Source organism: Tachyglossus aculeatus, chromosome 12, assembly GCF_015852505.1.
Source record: "Tachyglossus aculeatus isolate mTacAcu1 chromosome 12, mTacAcu1.pri, whole genome shotgun sequence".
Taxonomy (NCBI): Eukaryota; Metazoa; Chordata; class Mammalia; order Monotremata; family Tachyglossidae; genus Tachyglossus; species Tachyglossus aculeatus.
Window position 1 is genome coordinate 28,723,089 of NC_052077.1, and position 25,129 is coordinate 28,748,217.

At 38.5% G+C, this 25,129-nt stretch overlaps 1 protein-coding gene across 3 annotated transcripts in view; it reads right to left on the reverse strand.

Annotated features, from left to right (window-relative positions):
• FSTL5 (follistatin like 5) overlaps positions 1 to 25,129 on the reverse strand; it is a 580,307-nt gene that overhangs the window by 291,068 nt on the left and 264,110 nt on the right. The gene's annotated exons all lie outside the window — the stretch shown is intronic.

Genomic DNA, 25,129 nt, shown 5'->3' on the forward strand with positions numbered 1-25,129 from the left:
GGCATACCTTAAGCCTAGTCTGGGTATTTTGATATTCTTCCCTCAAGGCCATTCAAGAATAAGAAGATTTAGAGTTTTCAAGAAGTTTCATATGGACACAATTCTCAGTAAGCTGTCTTTATAAACTGTACAATATAACAGAACAGCTATTTCAACACAGGGCAAATATAATATGAAATGATACATTACACAAAATGTAGTTTATAATGGAGTTTGATTTCAAAGAGTAGAAAGTATACAAACAATGGGTTCTCAGACTTTTCTACTTTAAAAGTCAACTCACTCCAAGGGGGAACAAAAATAGGGTTAGAAACTGTCATTATGGAAAAACTTACTTTATCCCATTCATGACAAGCCATAGTGAGATTCATTAGAAAATTCAAATGATTTTATGGAAATAGGATGAGTAGAGTATTTTAGCACCTATTTATTTTTAAACAAAACAAAATAATCTAACAATTGCATGAAAAGCAAATATTGAAAATTGTGGAAATCTACAAAGATGGTTTTATGCAAACACTGATTTATCCCTTCCATTTTTTTTAAGGTAGGGTATATAATGGCCACTGGTATTTGTTAATGAGGCAGTAGTCCTTTGCATTTGAATGTAAGAAAAAGAAAAGATGTGAGCAACAACAAAAATTTCATAATTTGTAAAGGATGGCTATTGATAGGGAGGAATTAGTATCTCCAAGTCCATAATCTAGATTAACACTCTTTCCAGTTATAATACTGCATGATGGATTTGTGACTTTTAGAACATCAGAGGCAGAGAAAACAACTCTCTAGGTAATGGAGGCCCCATGCTTGGCCATTACTTCTGTAGTAGAGATAGAAGGGCCAATTTACAGAGCTCTTAGGAAGATTAATTATTATTATTTTTTAAAGGAGCTCTTTTTCCTAAACATACTGTATTACACAGCAGGTTGCCAGGAAAAATGGAAAATTATTTTTGGAGCTTTGTTATTAAAGTATTTAGTTACAGGGAGGTTTTAGTCTTTATTTTATTAAATCAAAACAAAATGGGAATTTAAATATATGTAAAACTGTTCACAAGAATGTGATGTTGTGGGCCAAATGATAAATTGGAAGTATAGTAGCTCTGAATTCTAATTCTCGGTTGACTTCACCATCTTGACTCTACTTCTCTCCCTTCCCAGCACTGTGCATCTGTTGAAAAGGTGGAGAGGGAGATTCACTTTTTTCCTGCAATGCACTGTCAATTCATTCATGGTCTCAGACATTTACGCAGTCTGCATTTAGATACAGAAAGCAAATGTTCCCTTTCGCTTGGGGCAAAGATCATGGCTTCTTTCACATAGCCTTGTAAGCCCCTCAGTGTGTGTGGAGAGTGTGCATAATATCGCAACAGATGCTTTGTGGTAAATATTTAAGGTTAGAGACTAAATATGGGAATGATAAAAATAAAAATGGATCTTCAAAAATATCTGTCTATTAGATGGTGGTTGGCTTTTCCATTGGATTGTAAACTCATTGAGAACAGGTAATAGCTTGTTTCGGTTAAATTCTCCAAGGTACTAAGTACAGTGCTTTGCTATTCAAATGCCATTAATTGATTTATTCTTTCCTATGATTTATCAAAGCAATAAGACTCTTTATTTAAAAAAAATGGGATACCTAGAGAGGGATAGCTACCTGATACCCTCTTTAGCGTCCTCATTAAAAAAAGGATTTTCTTATTTTCACTCATGCATCCTAATTCTTCCACTGTCAATTTGACATGTTTATGTAATGGACTATCAATATTTCTACTATCAGCAGTGGAATCAACATTTATTTTGAAACACAACACCAATATTCCTATCATTAACAAATATCTAAAAGATTTGGTTATTTGAAAATGTGTTACGAAGACCCATAACACACAATAGATCCTTTTTCTAGAGGATTTCTTCTTTCCATTCTGTAAAGTCTAAAATTGTTTTAAGTTAACCGCTGCTTTCCGTTTTTAACCCATTCAGTCTAATCCATTGTTAGATCTTCTTAGGACTGAGCTCAGGACCAAGGCCTAATATTCCTGCTAAGCAATTCCATCATCACACAGTTTTGTTATTCCAATAAAGACTTCTCAGATACAAACTAAAGTTTGCTTATTGTTCATTTTGGAATTAATGTCCTGAATTAAACAAGGTAGCCTCAATCAAACAGTACTATTTATTAGAAATGCTAACTGTGCAATGAACACGGTACTAAGCACTTGGGAAATAATACAGTAGAGTTGGCAGACATGTGACCTGCCCACAAGGAGCTTACAGTCTAGAGGGAGAGAAAAAACATTAAAATAAGTTACAGAAAGGGGAAATGGCAGACTAGGAGGATATATACATAAGTACTATAGCCCTACACTGAGTGGGAAAGTACAATAGAATTAATAGGCATGATCCCTTCTCTCAGGGATCTAATGGGGGAAGCAGACACCAAAGTAGGAACAAAAAAGAGAAGAGGAAAGAGAAAAAGAGGGAGATATGGATGGTGGGCAAGAGGGAGGACAGGAAAATGAAAAAGGGAAATAATAGTAGTAAAGAAAAAGATGAGGAAAGAGTAAGAGAGAATGAGAACATACAATAGTAATATTTCATGTAATTTCATGCGATGGAATAGTCCAACAGTAAGGACTCATCTCCAATTCTGAAAATACTAATTATCTACTGTAAACGGTCTATATACCATTTGACTCCTCTTTCCATTTTGCAACTTTCTCAACAGAGTTTGCAATTTGTTTCCCAAGCAAAACAAAAGCAGCGGTCAAGAGAGCACAGAAAAAAGAAAACCAAAAAATGACCAGCTTGTCTACATTTACCAGGTGGATTACAATAAATTAGTTAAATCAAGCATTTGTCATTTGTCTTGCACCGGGGTTAATTCTCAGTGTTCCTTTTCCCTTTGATTACCATGTCTAAATGCATCCTTACCAATATTTTCAATTAACAATAATAATTGAATTCTATATTTTAGTGTTTGAGGGACTTAATGATTACTATATCTGACCATTCTTAATCTAAATAGGAAAAAAAAACTAACTACCATATTTCATTAGGCGAGGCATACCTCAGAGAACGTGGTGGGTAATGATGTTAAGCATATCGGAAATTAAGTTTTGTTTTCTAACTAATCATAAGGCTTATCTCTGACAACCCAGCTACAAATAATTTAAACATGATATGCAAAGCAGTTAGTCTTCCCTCAACCCATCCCTGACCAATGATTGTTGTTTTAGGAAATAAAGAAGCGTTAACTTATTTTCCAAGATACTAGTCAAAGCAATTGTTGTCATTCCTTTTTGGCAGCAGCATTTTGATGCACACAAGGCTGAATTTGATTTACTATTCTAATCATGACCATGAGAATATATGAATAATCTTCTGTGTTAGGGAGTTGTCAAAAAAACTGTCAAAATTTAACCAGTTTGACTGTAAGTACATCTATCCCTTCACTGAATATGTTTAACAGTGTTCATGCCCTAAACCTTACTCTCCTAATTCTATTAATAGAGTCCTTGCAATTTTGGAAAAATACACAATCCAGTTTTTCTATGTTCTTCTCACAAAGCTGAAATTCTCTGTCACTCAGGCATGGATAGTTAATTTTTTGAAAACTGTGTCTGATGGATGAAAGTTATTTAATTGTAATGTGATTCACTTTATATTAACAGAAAACTATCATTTGGTTATATAGATGGCAATCAAAGCTAGGGGCATTCGCTTTTTTGTTTTGGTTTTTAGTACACTCAAATTCGTGTAATGCCTTTTTTTTCCTATTTCAGAGAAATATCACATTTCTTCCTTCACACCCATCTTGTATTCTGGAATTTAGCCCAGTTGAGGATTTGCAGGATTGGAAGTCACTGGCAATTTTACAATTGAAAACACAAATTCCTATGAAATTCCCAATTGTTATTTCAGAAAGAAGGTTATCTGTTTTATCATATCTTCAACAATCATTTTTTTAGTCTTAAACTCATTATTTACTGGTTAATGAATCATCTGCTTGTATATGAATATATTAAAAATAGTTTTAAAAAGAAGAACTTATTTTACCTTTAACTTTCAAACTTGCTCAGTTCCTAGACAAATTCTGAGTTTAAAAATATACTCAAACTATAAGGTTCACACTCTGGGGCTTTTGATATTCATACGAATCTAGTATAATTTTAGATTAGGCAAAAAAAGGAGATTTGTGTTTTGTATGTTACATTCGTTGAAATATAAAACATTTTTGTAAATTTGGAGGTGAAATTTCCACTTATTCTATTTATTATACATATAAATTACACATTATAGTACAATAAATCTATAAATGATTAACTCATCTTGAGTTATTTTCCTTCTAAACACATATGGATGATTGTATTATTAACTAGAAAAAAAATAATAGAAGCAGATACCCATTTGTTGGACAATTGATTTCAGTACAAAGAAAACTTTTTAAAGATCCTATTAAAGCATTAATTTTTTGGGCTTCAATATGTCTTTTTCATCTCATTTTTCACTTTTTCTGAAGACAACATTGCTATTGTTAATAACATATGGCTTGAAGCTGTGGGAGAGGAATTTTCACTGAAGAGTGTATGAAAACTTTTGATGGCAAGAAGGAATATGTAAGGTCACCAATCTTTATGTTTTGAGTAAATAGTTTAGATGGAATTTCTTTCTATGGATTCATGAATTTCATGCAAGGCCTGCAATGAAAAGGATGCAGAATAACCTTCTGGGTGAGATTACTTACTTTCACAAATGGGAAACAGTTTTTTCACTCTTCCTCTTTTTTAGGGCAGGAGGGAGAAATTGCATCAATCACAGCAAAATGCCACTTAGTAACAAAAGAATAACTCTCTGTTTAGATTTTTACCGGAATAAGAACAATTTCTAAAGCAAACAAAATCCAAAGAGGCAAAAAAAAAATCACTAGAGAAGATCATTATGAACAGAAAAGCATTCACTTCAGCACGAGTTCCCCATTAATCCTAAAATGAAACGTTGGATTGACTTTTCTGAATATCCTGTTTCTCTGTGTAAAACTTAGATCAATGAAATCAATGAAACATTGGTCTGATCTTTGTCTCTTCTTCACTTTTTAGGTGTTACCCTAAGTGGGGAAGAAAATGAAATGATGTCACTTCCTTAGCTACAGTCTATTCACCCTGATTCTCCCCTCAGTAATCCCTGTGCCCTCAGGACACAGACAGAAGAGAAATCTCGTGTTTTCCTCCTGGATTTCTCCTCAAGTTTAGAGTCACTACCGCAACCATCTACTAACTGCTCTACCCTGCTCAAAGACAACACAAAAAAGATGAGATACTGAGCTCAGAAGTGTGGAAAAATATCTTGCATGGACCACTGACAACGCTTCCATACATCTGGACACCTCTCAGAGCTGTGGCAGGAGGTAGTTTTGGCTGGCAGCACAACTGTGTGGGAAGAGCATAGAATTGGGAGTCAGGAAGTTGGGATTCTAGGCTTGGAACCACCATTTGTCTGCTGAGTGATCTTTGGGAAGTCATAAACTTTTTCTATTTCAGTTTTCCTATCTGTGAAGTGAATTGTCACTCCACTTTAGATGGCTTAGCTTATGTGGCACATGGACCACATCCAGCCTGGTTATCTTGAATATAGCACAGTGCTAGTCACATAGTAAGGGCTAAATAAACGCAATCACTATTATCTTTTATCTTCTGCATAGCAGCCCTGGGATAGTGTTCAGAGGTACATAATTCCCTTCACATCTGTTCCAAGGTGAACCAAAGCACCCACGACCTCAAGGTCAAACATTATCTTACGGAGGCCTTGTGGGTGGCTCAACTTAGCAAGCAAAAACCACTAGATATCCCAGCTCAGAAATGCGGGATATTTGCCCCCATGCCAAACAAATAAGGGTCAGGGGGGTGAATGGAGATTGGACAAGCAGAAACCAGAAGCTTGAACTGCCTGGAAGGACAGGTGATAAATATCCACCACCTCCAATGTTCTGTGCAGGGAATCAAGACTCACAGGAGCTGGCCGTGTGAAACCTCTGCCCAGAATGTGGGATGCCTGTTCTGTCAGCACTAAATGAGAAGCCGTAGGACAGGACAGGTGAGTGTCCCCCTGAGCATTTAAAGGGATGGAAGTTATAGTGCTTTGCCAGGTGTGTAACACATAACTGAATTCCTCCTCCGTGGGAAGTGCTCATGGAGGGGAACCTAAGTGCTTCACTATGAGCAAGTAATGCCTATGTGAATTCTTCCCGAGAGGGAAGTCTTCAGTTTCAGTGGATGCAGGGTGCCAACCTAAAATCAGTGTATTCTTCCCGAGAGGGAAGTTCAATTAGCCACATGTGAATAATAAAAATCAGTGTCCTCCTCCTGAAAGGAAAGTTCAATTCGTCAAGTAAAATAAATTTTTGCATGGTTCAGCTTTCCTGACTCTGGTAGCTCCCTCTCACTGTGCCAATCCTCAAACCCATTGACACGTGACGGGTGACAACATCCCCAGTGCAAATACACGAAGGATTCTTAAGTCAGCAATCCATGATGTTCTTTAAAGTGCAGTCTACACACAGGAAGAATCCAAACGACCAACTTTTAGGGCCGAGAAAACTAGGTCAGGTAACAAGCGGACTTGCTACATAACCCCTAAACCTCACTTTCTAAGAAAAAAAAATATTAAATGCCAAAATTGCCCTCAGCTGAGAATTATTTTGGTGGGTGGCATTTGAACACATCTTCGGCACGTTTCCAAGAGATTGAATTTTTTTTTTAAAGAGTTTCAGCTACTGCTTTTGTACAAATACAATTTTCTTTAGAAATAAAATACCACTTAAAAATGTTATAATTGGTGATCTCTTTCTAATTCAGTGCTTTTATAGATATGAGTTTTTCTAGATTCTTGAATATCTTTCTTTTCCATGTTATTGATTCTACTCTGTGCAGAGTATAACAGGTGGCCAAACCTTGGCAGAGACTCTACTGCATCTCTTCACATGTTAAAACGATGAATGTGCCATTTTTCACCAACAAGCTCTTTGAGGAATATTGGAACAGACAGGAAGTGAATGTTCTGATTTAGCACCGGGCTGATATCTGGGTCCAATCCTATTATCTTTTATCTACCCTGGTGCTTATATCAGTGTCTGACGTAGTAAGCGCTTAACAAATACCACAATTATCATTATTGTTATCAGACTGGAACATTTGCAACTTCCTGCACTGATGAAGAATGGGACAAATTCACAGGAAAGACTTCATAATAGGGAAGGGATAGCCTGAACATACCATCACTGTTTTCTCCTTCCTCCTTTCTGTCACCTTTCTCTATCTTCCTCAGCCCGCAAAACTCCCTTCTGCAATTTCTGGTTATGCACTGTAGTCCTACTTCAAGTCACTACTTCCTTCTTACTGGGCCCCTTGTCCTATCCTATCCCAAGCAGAGATGAAAACCAACTCTGATTTTTTTAACAGGTCATTTTTCAATTTTCTCTGTTTAGGGCCAACTATTGGTTTATGGCATTTTTGCATTTCATATTTGGGTGCTACCTACTGAATTATTCATCAAATTACCATACCACTCATCTTCTCCAAGTCTACCCTGGGAAGCCTAATAACGGACTGATCTGGGGGCTTCTGCCTCTTTCCAGGCTTGTCAATCAATCAAGCATATTTATTGAGCGCTTACTGTGTGCACAGCACTGTACTAAGCGCTTGGGAAGTACAAGTTGGCAACATATAGAGACGGTTCCTACCCAACAGTGGGCTCACAGTCCTAGAAGGGGGAGATAGACAACAAAACAAAACATATTAACAAAATAAAATAGAATAGATATGTACAAGTAAAATAAATAGAGTAATATTGTCCTCTCCTCATAATGTCACTAATTTCCAAAGTCTAGGCAAGCAAGCTATCTGGAAGCCAGGGGGTCTGGGTAGAACTGCTGGCAACTGTAGGATATAGTCAATTGGGAAGATTTCTAGGCTAATCAGGAGGTCTCTGACAAGATTAGAAGGGTGATCAAAGTTATTAATAGCCATGGTCTGCTACGTGAAATATAATTTTGGTCATCTGATGTAAGCAGATTCTATATGAAATTCGCTCAATATGCTAGTAGGTTAGCTCTGTAAGGATACCACAGTTTACGCTAATCCTGAGAATGGAGGTAGAGAGTGAACATCATAGCCATTTTAAAAATGGGAAAAGTGACGAATGGAAATGTTGAGGAAACACCAAAAGTTGCATAACTAGTGAAAGCACCAAAACAAGAAAGAACTCAGGTCTACTGACCATTGGCCCAGTGTGCTTTCCATTTGTCCTAGCTGTCTTTGATAGCCTACTAATAACCACTAAAGTTTAACTCACAACACTTCTTTGGCCTTTAATATCTACTATCAGTCATTTTTACCTTATGATTCTTCACCCAGTATGCTCATAAACATTCCCTGCCCTCCTCATCAAAATCCAACATGACTTTAAACCATTCTCTTGGTTCACTCCTCTCTCTATAGCTCCATGTTCTTATACAAGCAGTTCCATATAACTCACACAAGAAGTCAGCATCCTATGCATTATCAATAAAATGGATTAATCATCATGATAAAGGGTGTGTAGAGACTCCTTTCCTCATTTCACAGCAAGCTGTAACTATCAAATTAAAGAAGCAGATAAAACACTGAGGACAATGAAAAAAGACACTGTAGTAAATATCAAGCTAGCTATAAAATGTTGGTTGACTTCTTACATTTTTTTTCTAAATTTTTCATAACTGCCTCTTGATTTTGGGTGTGTGATATTCGAGTGGCAGGAGCTTATAGCCTCACAGAGTTTTTATACTCCCTGATGATTTTAGTTCAAATGAAGCAGTGTGACTCAGTGGAAAGAGCCCGGGTTTGTCCAACCAGATTGACAGTGCTTGGCACACAGTGTTTAACAAATGCCACAATTATGAACAAATCTGGACAGAACTGAATTAGTTGGTATGTAGGGACAGTCTAAGCTTATATTTCCCCCAACGAGACTTGGTGGAAGCACACTGGATGAGTGAATTTATATGAAAAATGTTCTGGGTCTCTCTCAATCTAGGAAATAGGTGATAATGATGGCATTTATTAAGCACTTACTATGTGCAAAGCACTGTTCTAAGCGCTGGATAGGTTACAAGATGATCAGGTTGTCCCACGGGGGCTCACAGTCTTAATCCCCATTTTACAGACGAGGGAACTGAGGCCCAGAGAAGTTGAGTGACTTGCCCAAAGTCACACAGCTGACAAATGGCATAGCTGGGATTTGAACCCCTGACCTCTGACTCATAATAGTAATAATGATAGCATTTATTAAGCACTTACCATGGGCCAAGCACTGTTCTAAGCACTGGGGAGGTTACAAGGTGATCAGGTTGTCCCACGGGGGGCTAACAATCTTCATTCCCATTTTACAGATGGGGTAATTGAGGCACAGAGAAGTTAAGTGACTTGCGCAAAGTCACACAGCTGGCAACTGGTGGAGCCAGGATTTGAACCCATGACCTCAGACTCCAAAGCACGGGCTCTTTCCACTGAGCCACGCTGATTCTCTGAATTCTCCAAATTCATTCTCTGAATGAATTTCTCCCATGTGGGGAAGTGAGTGGATTCTTCCCGAGTGGGAAGTGTACATGGGTGAGAGCTAGCCGCCTCATCCAGGCACGATTAACGGATGATTGTGTTCCTCCCATTAGGGAAGCTTGAATATTGCTAATTGATTACATTTTTCCTGAAAGGGAAGCTCAATCCACTGGGCCTAAACTACTAAATAATTCAATTCACCTCGCAGAATAAATTTTATATAAAACTCAGGCTTTCCATCGCCGGCCTGCCTCTCTTGCCTCACCAATTACTGAACAATCCTGTCTCCAGACGATGGGTGACACCAGGCAGTTTTCCAAGCACTGGGGTAGATACAAGATAATGGGGTCGGAAACAGTCACTGCCCCACGTAGGGCTCACAGTCTTAATCCCCATTTTGCAGATAAAAAGCAGCATGGCTTAGTGGAAAGAGCAAGGGCTTGGGAGTCGGGTCATGGGTTCTAATTCTGACTCTGCCACTTGTCAGCTGTGTGGCTTTGGGCAAGTCACTTAACCTCTTGTGCCTCAGAGACCTCACCTGTGAGCCCGTTGTTGGGTAGGGACCGTCTCTTATACGTTGCCAAATTGTACTTCCCAACCGCTTAGTACAGTGCTCTGCACACAGTAAGCACTCAATAAATACGATTGAATGAATAAATAAAATGAGGATGAAGACTGTGAGCCCCACGTGGGACCACCTGATTACCTTGTATCTACCTCAGCGCTTAGAACAGTGCTTGGCACATAGTAAGCGCTTAACAAATACCGTTATTATTATTATGAGGGCACGGAGGCCCAAGGAAGTTAAGTGACTTGCCCAAGGTCACACAGCAGACGTGTGGCAGAGTCAGAATTAGAACCCATGACCAGCTCACTCCCAGGCCTGTGCTTTATTCTTTGGGTCACACTGCTTCCCATACATGACTGCTGCAACCCTGCCTGATTCCAACAGCCCTGTATGATGACTAAAAAAAAAAAAAGTATTTGAACAATGTATTTTCAGTTGCATTTTTAATCTGTAACGGTACAAATTCTCCACGTAGTGAATATCTGAAAATTATACAACTAAGAAAAATTTCCAGGAACTGGATATTTTGAAAACCTAGCTATGCACACACACCTTAAAACTGGAATGAGACTTGGCTTCCAAACAGGTTCTGTTAATAGCTGTTCTTTTTTGGTAATATCTTCCTTTTTTAAATGTCATAGCCAGATAGGAGGTATTGCCATAAACATTAAAAAAACCCTCAGGATATGAAATTATCTCTGTGACAAAGATTAATTTTTTTAAAAAAATTATCAATTCTGAGAATAGCTCATATTTTCAGCAAAACAAGAACATTTTAAAGTCATGTTCACCTTTACAGGTTGTTGATAAAATTTGCACTATGTCATAACAAAGATTTTAAAAGAAGAAACTGATATATCAAGGCTATTGTTAAACAGATGTTGAGAGCTGTGTATCCAATTCTTTGGCAGCTTATTATACAAATGATACTCTTTGGGCAGAAATGATATGTTTTGTCCCATTTGGGGACTTTTTTGGACCACTATTCTGCCAAAATACTTGCAGAAACAATGCTAATTTCTCCAAAATATATCATTCCACTTAATTACTGCATTTAATTTGTGACTTCAACAGCACTTTTTGATTGCTTAATGTGCAAAGCACATTGTACTAGCTAATAATCTTTTGGCTCAGTAAGCCCTTGCAAACTCAAGCATATAATGTTGTTCTCATAGCTTTTTGAGAAAAAATTATGTGTTTCAATTTTTGTTAACATTCATTCATTTTCTTTATCTAGAATTAAAAGCATGCATTCAAGTTTAGAAGTGGAACAAAATGAAAAGATTTTAGAGTTGTTGAATAATTTGAACTGTCTTAAGACAGTTAAGACAATTAACTTAAGAGTTAATTTAGTCATGGGTATATTTTGATTGTTCTGTTTTTTAGCTGTGGAATATATGGGCAATTCTAAAGTTTCTGGATAAGTGTTCAGACTTCTCTGTATGTTGACCAGGAAGACAAGGTCACACTAATATATAAGCAACATTTTCCTGTTCAATTAAATACAAATTTCACCTTGCAGTTCAATGTGGATATGTCTGTAAGGTTTAACTAAATAGTTCAGTTATCTAGGGAAGCAGTGTGGCCTAGTGGGAAGAGCACGGGATTGGGAATCAGAGGATGTGGGTTCTAATCCTGACTCTGCCACTTGTCTGTTGTGTGACCTTGGGGAAGCCACTTAACCCCCCTGTGCCTCAGTTACCTCATCTGGAAAATGGGGATGAAGACTATGAGTCCACGTGGGATAACCTGATTACCTTGTATCTACCCCAGGGTTTAGAACAGTGCTTGGCACATAGCACTGAACAAATATCATCATTATTATTAGGGCAAGTCTACATCAAGCTGGCAAGTAGTCGTTACAAGGACATTCATAATGATTTGGTCAATGATGCCAGTCCTGTGGATTGGGGCTAGGAAGATCTTGCTTTCCTATTCTGTACTGCTTTTGCTGATATTTCTACACTTGGGGACTTCTTAGTATCACCCAACAACACACCAAATTGGACTTCTAGATAAGTACACTTACCCACATTCACTATTTCAGAGAAGCAAATGGAATATGTTCTAAGGACATGACTAGGTATGCTCTGGAATTGCAAATGGGGCAGGTCAGTTTAGTGTCAAAATATACAAAAAGGAATCGATTTAAAATGATAAATTGTTCTCTTAATATGAAAACAATACATAAAAACAGCACGGAATGTTTAGGATCCTTTGACAGTTGAAATTGAGAGTAATATTTGACAAGTGCAAGAACATAATCCTTATTAAAAAGACAAAATTCATGGTAAGCTCCTTAAAAGCAGGGTCTATGTCTTCAAATGCTGTTATTTGACCTTATAACAGTAATAATAGAGGTATTCCTTAAGCTCTTACTATATTCCATGAACTGTACTAAGTGCTGGGGAGGATACAAATCGGGTTGGGTACAGTCCTTGTCCCACAGCAAGGCTCACAGTCTTTATCCCCGTCTTACAGATGAGATAACTGAGGTACAGAGAATAATAATAATAATAATAATAATAATAATAATGGCATTTGTTAAGCACTTACTATGTGCAAAGCACTGTTCTAAGCACTGGGGAGGTTACAAGGTGATCAGGTTGTCCCACGGGGGGCTCAAAGTCTGCATCTCCATTTTACAGATGAGATAACTGAAGTACAGAGAATAATAATAACAACGATGGCATTTGTTAAGTGCTTACGATGTGCAAAGCACTGTTCTAAGCGCTGGGGAGGTTACAAGGTGATCAGGTTGTCCCACGGAGGGCTCACAGTCTTCATCCCCATTTTACAGATGAGATAACTGAGGTACAGAGAATAATAATAATAATAATGATAGCATTTGTTAAGCTCTTACTATGTGCAAAGCACTGTTCTAAGCCCTGGGGAGGTTACAACGTGATCAGGTTGTCCCACAGGGGGCTCACAGTCTTCATCCCCATATTACAGATGAAACAACTGAGTCCCAGAGAAGTTAAGTGACTTGCCCAAAGTCACACAGCTGACAGTTGGCGGAGCCAGGATTTGATCTCATAACGTCTGACTCCAAAGCCTGGGCTCTTTCCACAGAGCCACGCTGCTTCTCTAGGTAAGTGAAGGTAAGAGAAGGCAAGTGACTAGCCCAAGGTCACACAGCATACGAACGGCAGAGCCAGAATTAGAACTCAGGTCCTTCTGACTCCGGGCCTGTGCTCTAGCCATTAGGTTATGCTGGTTCTCTTCTGTATCTAGCAGTCTAGGTGTTCAAATAAATATTGATCAGATAAACTTCATACCTGGCAATTTCCCTTCTACCTGGACCACACACTCAATTCTTTCACTTCTGACCCCTCTTTCAGACTGTTCTCCACCTTGAAACTACGTCCCCTGTCAAATCCTCCAGACCTCAGCATTTCTCCTAAAATCCTACCACCTCCAAAATACCACAACACCCCGAGCTCGGTTACCCCAACAGACATCTTTATCTACTTGCACCCATCCATTTCATTAAGTGCACTCAAGTTTACATTCAAATATTTAATGCCATACTCACATTTTTTTGATGTATCCTTGTTCTTCCTCCTCTTCCCCTCTATTGGCAAATAATCTGTATCTGCCTGTCCTCTGAGATAGTAAACCCCCTTTATCTTTCACTCATGGATTCCTCTTCCAAGAGCGTACAGTAGGTGCTCAGTCATTGACTCATATATATTTAGTGCTTAATGAATTCTAAATAATCAGATATTCTTGCTTGAGTATGATAGATCTCTTACAAAATGAGGCATTGAAATATTCAGGCCCATACCTTATCCAGATGTCAAGTTGAATTTCAATTATAAATCATTTCAGAACAATATTTGAGAAACAAAACAGAATAGCAAGGAATGTCCATTATACAAGCCTGTTTTATACTTACCGCACCTATTAACGGCTATGAAGATTGACTATGAATACATTATTGTAGTGAATTAGAAATAATGTATCACATGATGGGTTGAGCCCTATGGGAGTGATTTTTGGTACACTGAAGATAGATTTTGTTGCTGCTGGAAAAATTTCAAGTGTAAAAATGCCAGGATTATTCTGGCTCCTTTTTGATAAAACCATAAATGGTATTAGTGCTACATAAATGTAATGGTGTTTAATTAATGGAAAAAAAGTCCCTTTATGAGCACCAAATATGGGATTTGACTGGTTCATAACAGGCTCATAATCTAGCAAAGAAACCCCAAAATGGAGCTTTTTAATGTAAAGAAAGACCACATAATCACTCCAAGGTAATCAAGTATAAGATTTCATAATCAATCCATGAAAATTATTTAGAGCTCACTTTATGCAGAGATTATTACGAAAGACATGGGTCAGCAAAAATGAGTTTGTAACCTAAAGCAGGAAACAGTCAAATGTGCCCTACTGACATCTGACTGGAATCAAGAGGAAATACAAGTATATAGTTGTAGCAAGAATAAGGTGAATAAATATTGATTATAAATATATATTATCAAAAATGGCTGTGTGCTTAATATGACAAAGTACGGGGATTAAACAGCTATCTGGAGGAGGGATGTGAAGATGGGAAGGTCTGTTTTGATAGAAATAGAATAACTGCTGCAAGGCAGTGCTATGTGTTGGCAAAGAGTTTGGCACTATTAACCTATGGAGTTGGTTCATATCCTGATTTAGAAAAAAATGGAAAGGGCAAATCATCATAAAAGTAATTATTCCATTTTACTTTATGGAATAACGCTAATAAAAGAAGGTCTTAACTTTTCACTTTGAGGGTGGAGACGGACATGGGGTGGGACTGACAAGGTGGAGTTTCGAAGGATCAGGGACAGAAAAGAGGGGAGGGAGTGAAAAAGAATGAAGAGTGAAAAAGGAGGTAGAAAAAACAAAGAAAATGGGCAAGGAGGAGAAGGAATAAGAGAAAGGAAGGGAAAGAAAGGATGAGGGGTAAGAAAGAGAGAGAGACAAAGGGAAGAGGAAAAGAAAGGTTCTTAATGATGCCTCACCGCTAATCGTGCCTTTGTTTTCCCTCTACTCCCCTCCTGGCCCCCTCCAGGATTTGGGATATCGGGTGGAACTAGCTGAAGACTGGGAAAAGAAACTGTCTACGTAACTGAACCCTATTCAATCCATAGAGGAAAACTGAGGGATACACTGAAGAAGGGAGAAGAAGAATGAGATGTAGCCACAACACTGCCACCACTTCTCTCCTCTTCACTGGCTCCTTTTCTGTGTTCATGAATCCTGTTAGAATGGTGCGACTGTTATGTTTGGCAGCCCTGTGTATGGCTTTGAAGCTGCAGCAGCTCTTGAACTCTCAAATCTAGTCCATTAGAGGAAAACTGAGGGATCCACTGAAATGGACTAGATTTGAGAGTTCAAGAGCTGCTGCAGCTTCAAAGCCATTCACAGGGCCGCCACACGTAACAGTTGCACTATTCTAACAGGATTCATGTCTTCCCCTTTTAGACTGTGAGCCCACTGTTGGGTAGGGACTGTCTCTATATGTTGCCAATTTGTACTTCCCAAGCGCTTAGTACAGTGCTCTGCACATAGTAAGCGCTCAATAAATACGATTGATGATGATGATGATGAACACAGAAAAGGAGCCAGTGAAGAGGAGAGAAATGGTGGCAGTGTTGTGGCTACATCTCATTCTTCTTCTCCCCTAAAGATGCAGCAAGAAGGGGAACTGACACAGCAACTTCAACTCTGGTTTCTTTGTAGCTACGAGGGACATGCTACAGCTAGCTGCCCTGCCCTCTGAATGCAAGTACATTTAGTTCTTATCAATATTAGGCATTTTCATTATGCACAGTTGAGAAGTTCAAGGACATTTTTCTCACAATGCTTATCTGATGGATACAACATGATACAGTGGTGGAAAAAAATATTTTACTCATGTACTATAACAGGACTTTTTGTGAGCATGCAGTTCTTTGGGAAATAAAACAACTACATTATAGAAAAAGCATATTGTATTTCCGGTCAATGATCAAAATACATCAAGACAATACTGAATTAAAAAGGTGGAAGTACATAAGTTACGACTGTATATCCTAGTTGAGACCAATGAAGGTACCCCTGGAAAAATAGCCATTGTTACTTGATTATGCGGCAGAGTAATAAGCCAGATGACCCTGATTCCTGAAGGAAACAGAATGATAAAATGAGAATTGAGCCTGTTCTCCCCCCATCTCGATTCTGAGACCTGGGTGTCCAATCTAATTAATTTATATCAACCTCGGTGCTTAGAACAGTCTTTGATACATGTTAGGTGCTTAATTAATTCAACCATATTTATTGAGCACTTACTGTGTTCACAGCACTGTACTAAGCACTTGGAAAGTAAAAATTCAGCAATAAAGAGCGACAATCCCTGCCCACAATGAGCTTAAATTATTAAAGCACTAAAAAACCTAAAAGTAAGGTCTCAACAGCAGCCTGTTTCACTCTAGACTTATAGTTTTAAAGTTAAAGAACTCAGTCTTCATTACTTTAATTTTAAGAATAACGTGCTTTGAGATCCTGTACTCACAAATGGTTTTTATCCCACAGTCAGAATTTTCAGCTTAAGATAATAGAAAAGTCACAATTTCATTGTACCTCAGTTTCCTCATTTGTAAAATGGGAAATAAATACCTGTTCTTCCTCCCCCTTAGGCTATGAGTCTTGTGTGGGACAGAGATTGTGTCTGCCTGATAATATTTTTAAACTACCCCAAGTTCTTAGGAGAGTGCTTGGCACAAATGGGGTTAACAAATAGCACTATTATTACTATCATTTAATAATACATTTCATTATGGTAATCTGACAGTGTGTAAATTGCTATTAAATATTATCTTCATATTAGTTTTTGACAACTGCAATGGCAGTTAGGACAGTAGTTCAACTTTTAGATCTTTTAGTTCCACTCTGTTTCTATGTATTTTTTTTTTCCAGAACTTGGAAAAATTCCAATGTATCTGACAATTGCAATAAAGAAATCATTTTTTCACACTTTCAGTTTTCTTGGATCATTTTTGGAAGATTAGCTAGAGGGAAAGTATATTCAAAATAATTCCCTCCCTACGGTATTTCTGAGTGCGGAGATCCAGAAGTTCAAAATAGCACTTTTATTTTTTTTCTTCCCAAAGAAACAGTACAACTTATAACATCAACACTTTTCCTGACAGATTCTTACCAACATTTATGTCTTCTGTAAGTATTGCAAATTGCATGTCAGGTGCTCTCAACTCTCTCAAATTTGCATTTAAAAAATGAACATTAAAGATGAATAAACATTCAGCAAATATTTGTAAAGCAAAGCTGGATACTGAGTCTAGTAGAGTAACTGCAGTCTAGGATTCCTCCAAATTTCTATGTCTTTTTTTCTCAGGTTCCAGAAAGGTGTTACGTTTCTGATATACAATATTTAATAAGCACTGATAATTTAATGTGATCACCCTTGGGAAATACCACTGGATAAAAAGAAACTCATTTTTATGAGTTAGAGAAGCAATCTGGCTTTGTGGAAAGACCACAGGCTTGGGACTCAGAGGTCATGGGTTCTAATCCCTGCTATGCCACCTGTCAGCTGTGTGACTTTGGGTAAGTCACTTAACTTCTCTGTGCCTCAGTTACCTCATCTGTAAAATGGGGATTAAGACTGTGAGGCCCAGGTGGGACAACCTGATTATCTTGTATCTACTCTAGCACTTAGAACAGTGCTTGGCACACAGTAAACGCTTAACAAATACCATCATTATTATTATTATAAAGGTAGGGAAATGTGTTCATTGCCTAAAATGGTATTCTGAGTTCTGGAAAAAGAATTAGCAGACTAATGAAAATAGCACTACTCCCTACCCTCAACTTTTCACAAATCTTGGGGTGATCTATGAAAAAAAAAAAGACACCTATATAAATGGAAGATAGAACAACACAGCAAGATATGGATATAGAAGAAATATTTCTTGCATTACTAAAGTGCCTATTAAAATCCTACTTGAAAATTTTCATTTCAAGGTTCTCAAGCACTTAGTACAGTGCTCTGCATACAGTAAGCGCTCAATAAATACAATTGAATAAGTGTTCTGATACATGGATTGAAAGTTGGTTTGAAAGTGATTGAAAATAGCAGTATATTAAGTAGACAATAGATTTTCACTGACTCCTGCAGAAACTGGTATTAGATCCAACTTCATTTTAGAGCGTGAGTGTGCAAGATGAAAAATAAATTGAACAGCACACCATCAGTCTCCAAAGGCTACAGAAGGAATGAACAGAAAGTGCTCATCACCTCAATTACTGATTTCATTGATGAACAAAGTTCTCTGAAAACATTGTAAAGACATAATCCTTATTTGGATTAATTTGATTCACCATTGACATTCGCCCAAAAATCCCCTGGAAAAGTAAGCAGACCAGCTGGAAACACAGTTTAAAGAAACATATGCATTTGCTACTTGAAACCTAGTAGGTAAATGTGGGATGAGTGACAAAACTAAAATAAGGATAAACCATTTTAATCACTGGTAGGGCTAACAAGATTTATGTCACAATTTGTAATAATCACTGAATATGTGCCTTCCAGTGTGATGTCTCAGGAATCCAAATATTGAACAAGTTGCTAGAGAAAAATGGCCCAAGCAAAGTGGAAAACAACTTTATCATGCTCATTGAATTGCTTAAGTCCAGGTGAATTGATGTTGAAATTTATGGAGGATTCACAAGAAATCTGATTTGTTTCATCCCCAACCGTAAGCAAAACTGCAAGAGGGTGTTCATTTCTGAAAATCAATAGCTTTTTTAATAGTAAAAAAACTTAAAGGAACTTGGATGAAATTAAACATTAAAAATATAAAATCAATCAATCAATTCTATTTATTGAGCGCTTACTATGTGCAGAGCACTGTACTAAGCCCTTGGGAAGTACAAATTGGCAACATATACAGTCCCTACCCAACAGTGGGCTCACAGTCTAAAAGGGGGAGACAGAGAACAAAACCAAACACACTAACAAAATAAAATAGAATAGATATGTACAAGTAAAATAGAGTAATAAATATGTACATACATATATACAGGTGCTGTGGGGAAGGGAAGGAGGTAAGATGGGGGAAAGGTCAGTAGTGGGGAAAATTTTAAATAGTGCATCAACCTTTTTTTACAGTATTTGTTGGTTTAGTAATTTGATGGCTTTATTAGGTGTAAATATACAGACAGTTATCTCAGATCTAACTGAGATCAATTCTCCGTCACATCAAGGATGGAGCAGTAAACACAGCTCAACAGGGAGATTTCTTGGTGATGTCAATGAGTGACCTTATAAAGCCTCTTCACAGCATAGGATTTAAACTGAAATATTTAAAATGTGTTCTGTAGATTATTCCACCACATAGATGACTACTATTTATCAGAAACTCTCTCTGGAAAATATTTTTGAGAGTTTTAGCACTGTTCAGTAAAATACAGCTTCCTTAAACTCATATGGATGTGCTCAGAAGACCTAAATATTGAATCTAAATGTGTATTATAAGACTGATCTCTAAATGTATAGTGAAGACCATAGTGATCCCGGCAGATCCACCTCAGAACCCTTTCCAAGGTTTTGGTCTAAACAACCAATGTCATTTCGAAGACATCTTTCATGGTTGCCTACAAAACCAAAATATTTTTTTCACTTCTACGATTACATGAATACTCAATAAATATCAAAGAATATTTTGTTGTTGATAGCAGAAAATGGTACTCTATCTTTTTAGAGAAAAGAACCTTTTACATCATGGTTAGTCATGAATCTAGTGGCTGTCTTCAATGTATGAAGAGAACATTTATCAGGATGCTGTTCTCTAGGCATAAATAAGAACCAGTGACAATATATGTGAAATTAATTTGTCACACATTTAAGATTTCTTTTAGAAACCTAGTTCTATACCACTTAAATCATAATGTTTTCTAACTTCAGTAACCCACTGAAGTTACTTGTAAAATTGTTTGCCAATATATATTGAGCAGTTTCAAACATGATTAAAATCCTTCTATATTACCATCATTTTTTTTCCTTCGAATGAAAAATAAAATGGATAAAACCTAGACATGCTTCCCCTTTGGATAGGACGTTTCTATCAAAACAGATGGGTGGATTTTCCTCAATCTTTTTAATAAGAATTAATGGAAATTAAAAGAGGTTTTATTGACCGGTGGCAGATGGTTGGAGGATTTTGTGGAGGTGTGCTTCACGTAAATTACAGAAAGTGAGCTCAACCTCTTACTGTGGACAAAAGGTTAGTTCTGCATTCAGTTAAGCACTTTCTGCTTGATTAGATGTTCAAATGGAAGACGACAGTGTTGTGTTACTTTGCCATAAAACTTTATGTTAGATCTTTGTTGCTGCAGCAGCCCATGACACTTAGCTAATACATTTCTCATGAATAAATATGTCTGGGAATTTGTTTCCTCCATATCAAAATAAATGATACAATGATTGATTTCTTTGAATTTATAGTGAGATCAGTCTTCATTGAGAAGCAGTTTTCTCCCTCTGAAATTGATCATTCCAGCAAGTAATTCCAACCTATAGGAATGTAATAAGACAGTGTTCCTTTACCTTTGTGAAGGTAAAAAGAGGGACTTAGTCTGCATGTAAAATGTATATTTAAGAAAAAAAAATCTAGCAGACATTATTGCTACTTGAATCTGGATAATTTGGTACTTGATACCGAGTAATTCTGAGTATAGGTCTCTACAGACTGGAAAGGACAGAGAAGGAAGAAATGTAGAGAAACATAAGAGAAGCAGCATGGCTCAGTGGGAAGAGCACGAGCTTGGGAGCCAGAGGTCATGGGTTCTAATTCTGGCTCCGCCAGTTGTCAGCTGTGTGACTTTGGGCAAGTCACTTAACTTCTCTGGGCCTCAGCGACCTCATCTGTCAAATGGGGATTAAGACTGTGAGCCCCACATGGGACAACCTGATCACCCTGTATCCCCCACAGTGCTTAGGACAGTGCTTCGCACAGAGTAAGCGCTTAACGAATGCCATTATCATCATCATCAAATGTACAGAGCCCATTTGTAGTGTCATGGGTCAGCAGTCCCTTACTGGAGGGGGAGGGAAGGAGAAAGAGGGGATGGCGGGAGGGTTCCGATATCGATAAAACTTGATCAGTAAAGCTATTTGCACCTATATCTGTTCCTTTGTCCAATGCCATACAGATCACAGGCGTTAGGTCAGCCACATAAAATGAGCAATGCAGAGTCTGGGCTTTTAGATTGTCTCTGTTGAGGCTTGTTTACCACTGGACAGTGCAATGGAACAGAGGCAAATAGATGGAAATGGGGAATGAGTCGATAGGGATGACATTGATGAGGAAAAAGTCAAAAGGAGACAGTAGGAAGCAATTATTTTTCTGCTCACATTTTGTGCCCTCCTGCTCTGGAATCCTCATACTGGTTATTTCAAAGTTGGGTGCGGAGAACCTTGTTTCAGGGAACGTGTCTACCAACTCTTGATTTGTACTCTCCCAAACAGTGCAGTACTCAGCGTACGGTAAGAACTCAATAAATACCACTGATTAACAGGAATCTAGTTCCTCCTTCTCTTGCATCTGCCCTAAGTTTTACCAGAGGGGTTGACGCACAGTAAGTGCTTAATACAACAAATTGCTGTGTCTGCTGTTGTAACACACTCTCTCAAGGGCTCGGTCTAGTGCTCTGCACACAGTAAGCATTCAATAAAATCCACTCATTGATAGAGCTATGTCCCCCAAATCATCCAAGAATTCTCCAGGAAGCTACAGTAGAAAAACCAAGACAGTGATGACATGCTTTCAGTCTCGTGAGGGACCACATTTTGTTAGTACGTTTGGATTTGTTCTCTGGATCCCCCTTTTAGACTGTGAGCCCACTGTTGGGTAGGGAATGTCTCTATATGTTGCCAACTTGTACTTCCCAAGCGCTTAGTACAGTGCTCTGCACACAGTCAGCACTCAATAAATACGATTGATTGATTGATTGATTGAGACCAATCCAGCCCCTCTGATTACTGCTTATCTCTATTTGTCTGCTAATTCAGCCCATTCACAAGTACAGTGCACTCAGGGAGGAGCTGGAAAAGGTAGTCCAATGGTGCCACGGCACCTGCTCAGGAGCCCAAGCAATGAATTTGAGCAGCATTATGCTCAGATTTTTTCACAGTTGCAGTAATAGTAGTAATAATAATAATAATGGTATTTGTTAAGCTCTTACTATGCGCAGAGCATTATTCTAAGCACTGGGGTGGATACAATGTGATCAGGTTGTCCCACATGGGGCTCACAGTCTTAATCCTCATTTTACAGAGGAGGGAACTGAGGTCCAGAGAAGTGAAGTGACTTGCCCAAAGTCACACAGCTGACAAGTAGCAGAGCCAGGATTAGAACCCATGACCTCTGACTCCCAAGCCCGGGCTCTTTCCACTGAGCCACACTGCTTCTCTGCAGTAGTAGTAATAGTGCTAGTAATAATAATAATAATGATGATGGCATTTATTAAGCACTTACTATGTGCAAAGCACTGTTCTAAGCGCTGGGGAGGTTACAAGGTGATCAGGTGGTCCCATGGGGGGCTCACAGTCTTAATCCCCATTTTACAGATGAGGTAACTGAGGCCCAGAGAAGTGAAGTGACTTGCCCAAAGTCACACAGCTGCCAAGTGGTGGAGCCAGGATTCGAACCCACGACCTCTGACTCCCAAGCCCGGGCTCTTTCCACTGAGCCACGCTGCTTCTCATATTTGAGCACCCACAGTGCATTGCACTGTACTCATTGCTTGAATATTAGTCTTGGTAATATTAGTAATAGTGCCAGTAGTAATAGCAGCAATATTTATTGAGCACCCAGAGTGCACTGCACTGTACTAAGTGCTTGAGCAGTATCAAGATCAAATGCTGTCCTAGTAGCAGTAGTGGTAACAGTGCCAGTAGTGATATCAGCAGTATTTATTGAGGACCCATGGTGCAGTGTACGTACTAGTGCTTGGGAAGTACAGAATAAAGAAACACTCTCTGCCCACAAGGAGTTGACAATCTAACCAGGGAGACAGACCTAAAAATATTTACCACTGGAGTGGTCAAAATTCATCGTTGAGTACATGAGTTCTGAGAAAGGACTAGAAATGGATTCAGTCCTGTACCTGAAAAATGGCATGGATTAGTGGAAAGAGCATCGGCTTTGGAATCAGAGGTCATGTGTTCTAATCTTGGCTCTGCCATTTGTCAGCTGTGTGACCTTGGGTAAGTCACAACTTCTATGTGCCTCAGTTACCTCATCTGTAAAATGGGGATTAAGATTATGAGCCCCCGTGGGACAACCTGATTACTTTGTATCTACTCCAGCACTTAGAACAGTGCGTGGCATATTCTAAGCCCTTAAAAATACCATTATTATTATTACCCCTTTGCCCTAGACCATGCTATTTTTCAACCAATCAATATCAACATTGATAATAAATGGAGGCAACCAAACATGAGCCAGGATATGACCATGGTAGAAGCAAACTAGGAGGATGGCAGGAGGACCAAATTCCATTATTATTATCATTATTACTTACCCCTACTAAAGTGCTTGTCTTCCCCTAAATAAAGCCTCCAAATTTTTCCTGGATGTAATATTAAGCATATACTGTGTGTCAGGCACTATACTAAGCGCTGGGACAGTTACAAGCAATCGGGCTGGACACAGTCCCTTTCCGATGTGAGCCTCGTAATCTCAATCTCCATTTTACAGATGAGGTAACAGGCACAGAGCAGTTAAGTAACTTGCCCAATGTCACACAGCAGACAGGTGATGGAGCCGGGATTCAAACCTATGACCTTCTGACTTTCAGACCTGTGCTCTATCCACTATGCCATGTTGCTTCTCGTATGTAATTTCTCTTTAAATGTCATTTATTTTGTAAAGGCTACTTCTAATGCTCCTAAAGAATATTTCATTCTGCCCAAATGCATACTTATTATATTCACTATATGTTTCAGCTAAAATTTCCAGGGAATTTTCTCTGGGCAGTGGGAGCCTAGTTGAATACAGGACTCAGCAGTGTTGGAACAAATGGTTGTGCTTGTGTGGGTATGATGTGGTGTGTAAGTGTATGTGTGGTGCTCGTGTGTGTATGTGTGCACACATAAATGCATGTGAACATGGCCCGACAGTAAGTATTCCAGAAGAGTTTTCCCTTAATGGAAGCATTGCTAGAATGATATCCTGGATTCAAATTATTTCTTTTCTCTCCTTGTTAAGTGACTGGAAAAAGTGAAAAGAAAGTCTCAATTTCTATCACGTTTACTGGGCGCAGAGGACTGTACTAAGCACTTGGGAGAGTACTATATAGAGTTGGTAGACATGTTCCCCGATCAAAAGGAGTTTACAGACTACTGGGGAAGATGGACACTAAAATAAATTACAGCAATGCAATGTACACAAGTGCTGTGGGGCTGAGGATTGGTTATATAAAGGGTACAAACCTAAGTGCCAGGATACCCAGATGGGAGCGGGACTGGGGAAATGAGGATTTAATCGGAGATGGCCTCTTGGAGGACATATGATTTTAATATGATCTTGAAAGTGGGAAAAACAATGGTCCGTCAGATATGAAGGAAGAAGGAATTCAAGCCAAAGACAGGATTTGGTAAGCAGTCAGTGGTGTGATAGTTGGGATGGGATGGGATAGATGTGCTATATGGGATCAGTAGATAGACTGGAGTTAGAGGAGCACGTGATCAAGCTGGGTCATAGTAAGAAGTCAGCGAGGAAAGTTTGGAGGGGGCAATGTGACAGTGATTTAAATTCAATGCTAAGGAGTTCGTTTCACACAGCAGTGGATGGATATAAACTGGATTTTCTGGAAGAGCAGGAAAATATGGACTCGTATGTTCTGGAGTAGGGAGAAGGGAAGCAGGGCAATTAGCAAGGAAATTGTTGCAGTAGTCAAGGTGGATAAGTGCCTGGATCAACATCGTAGCCGTT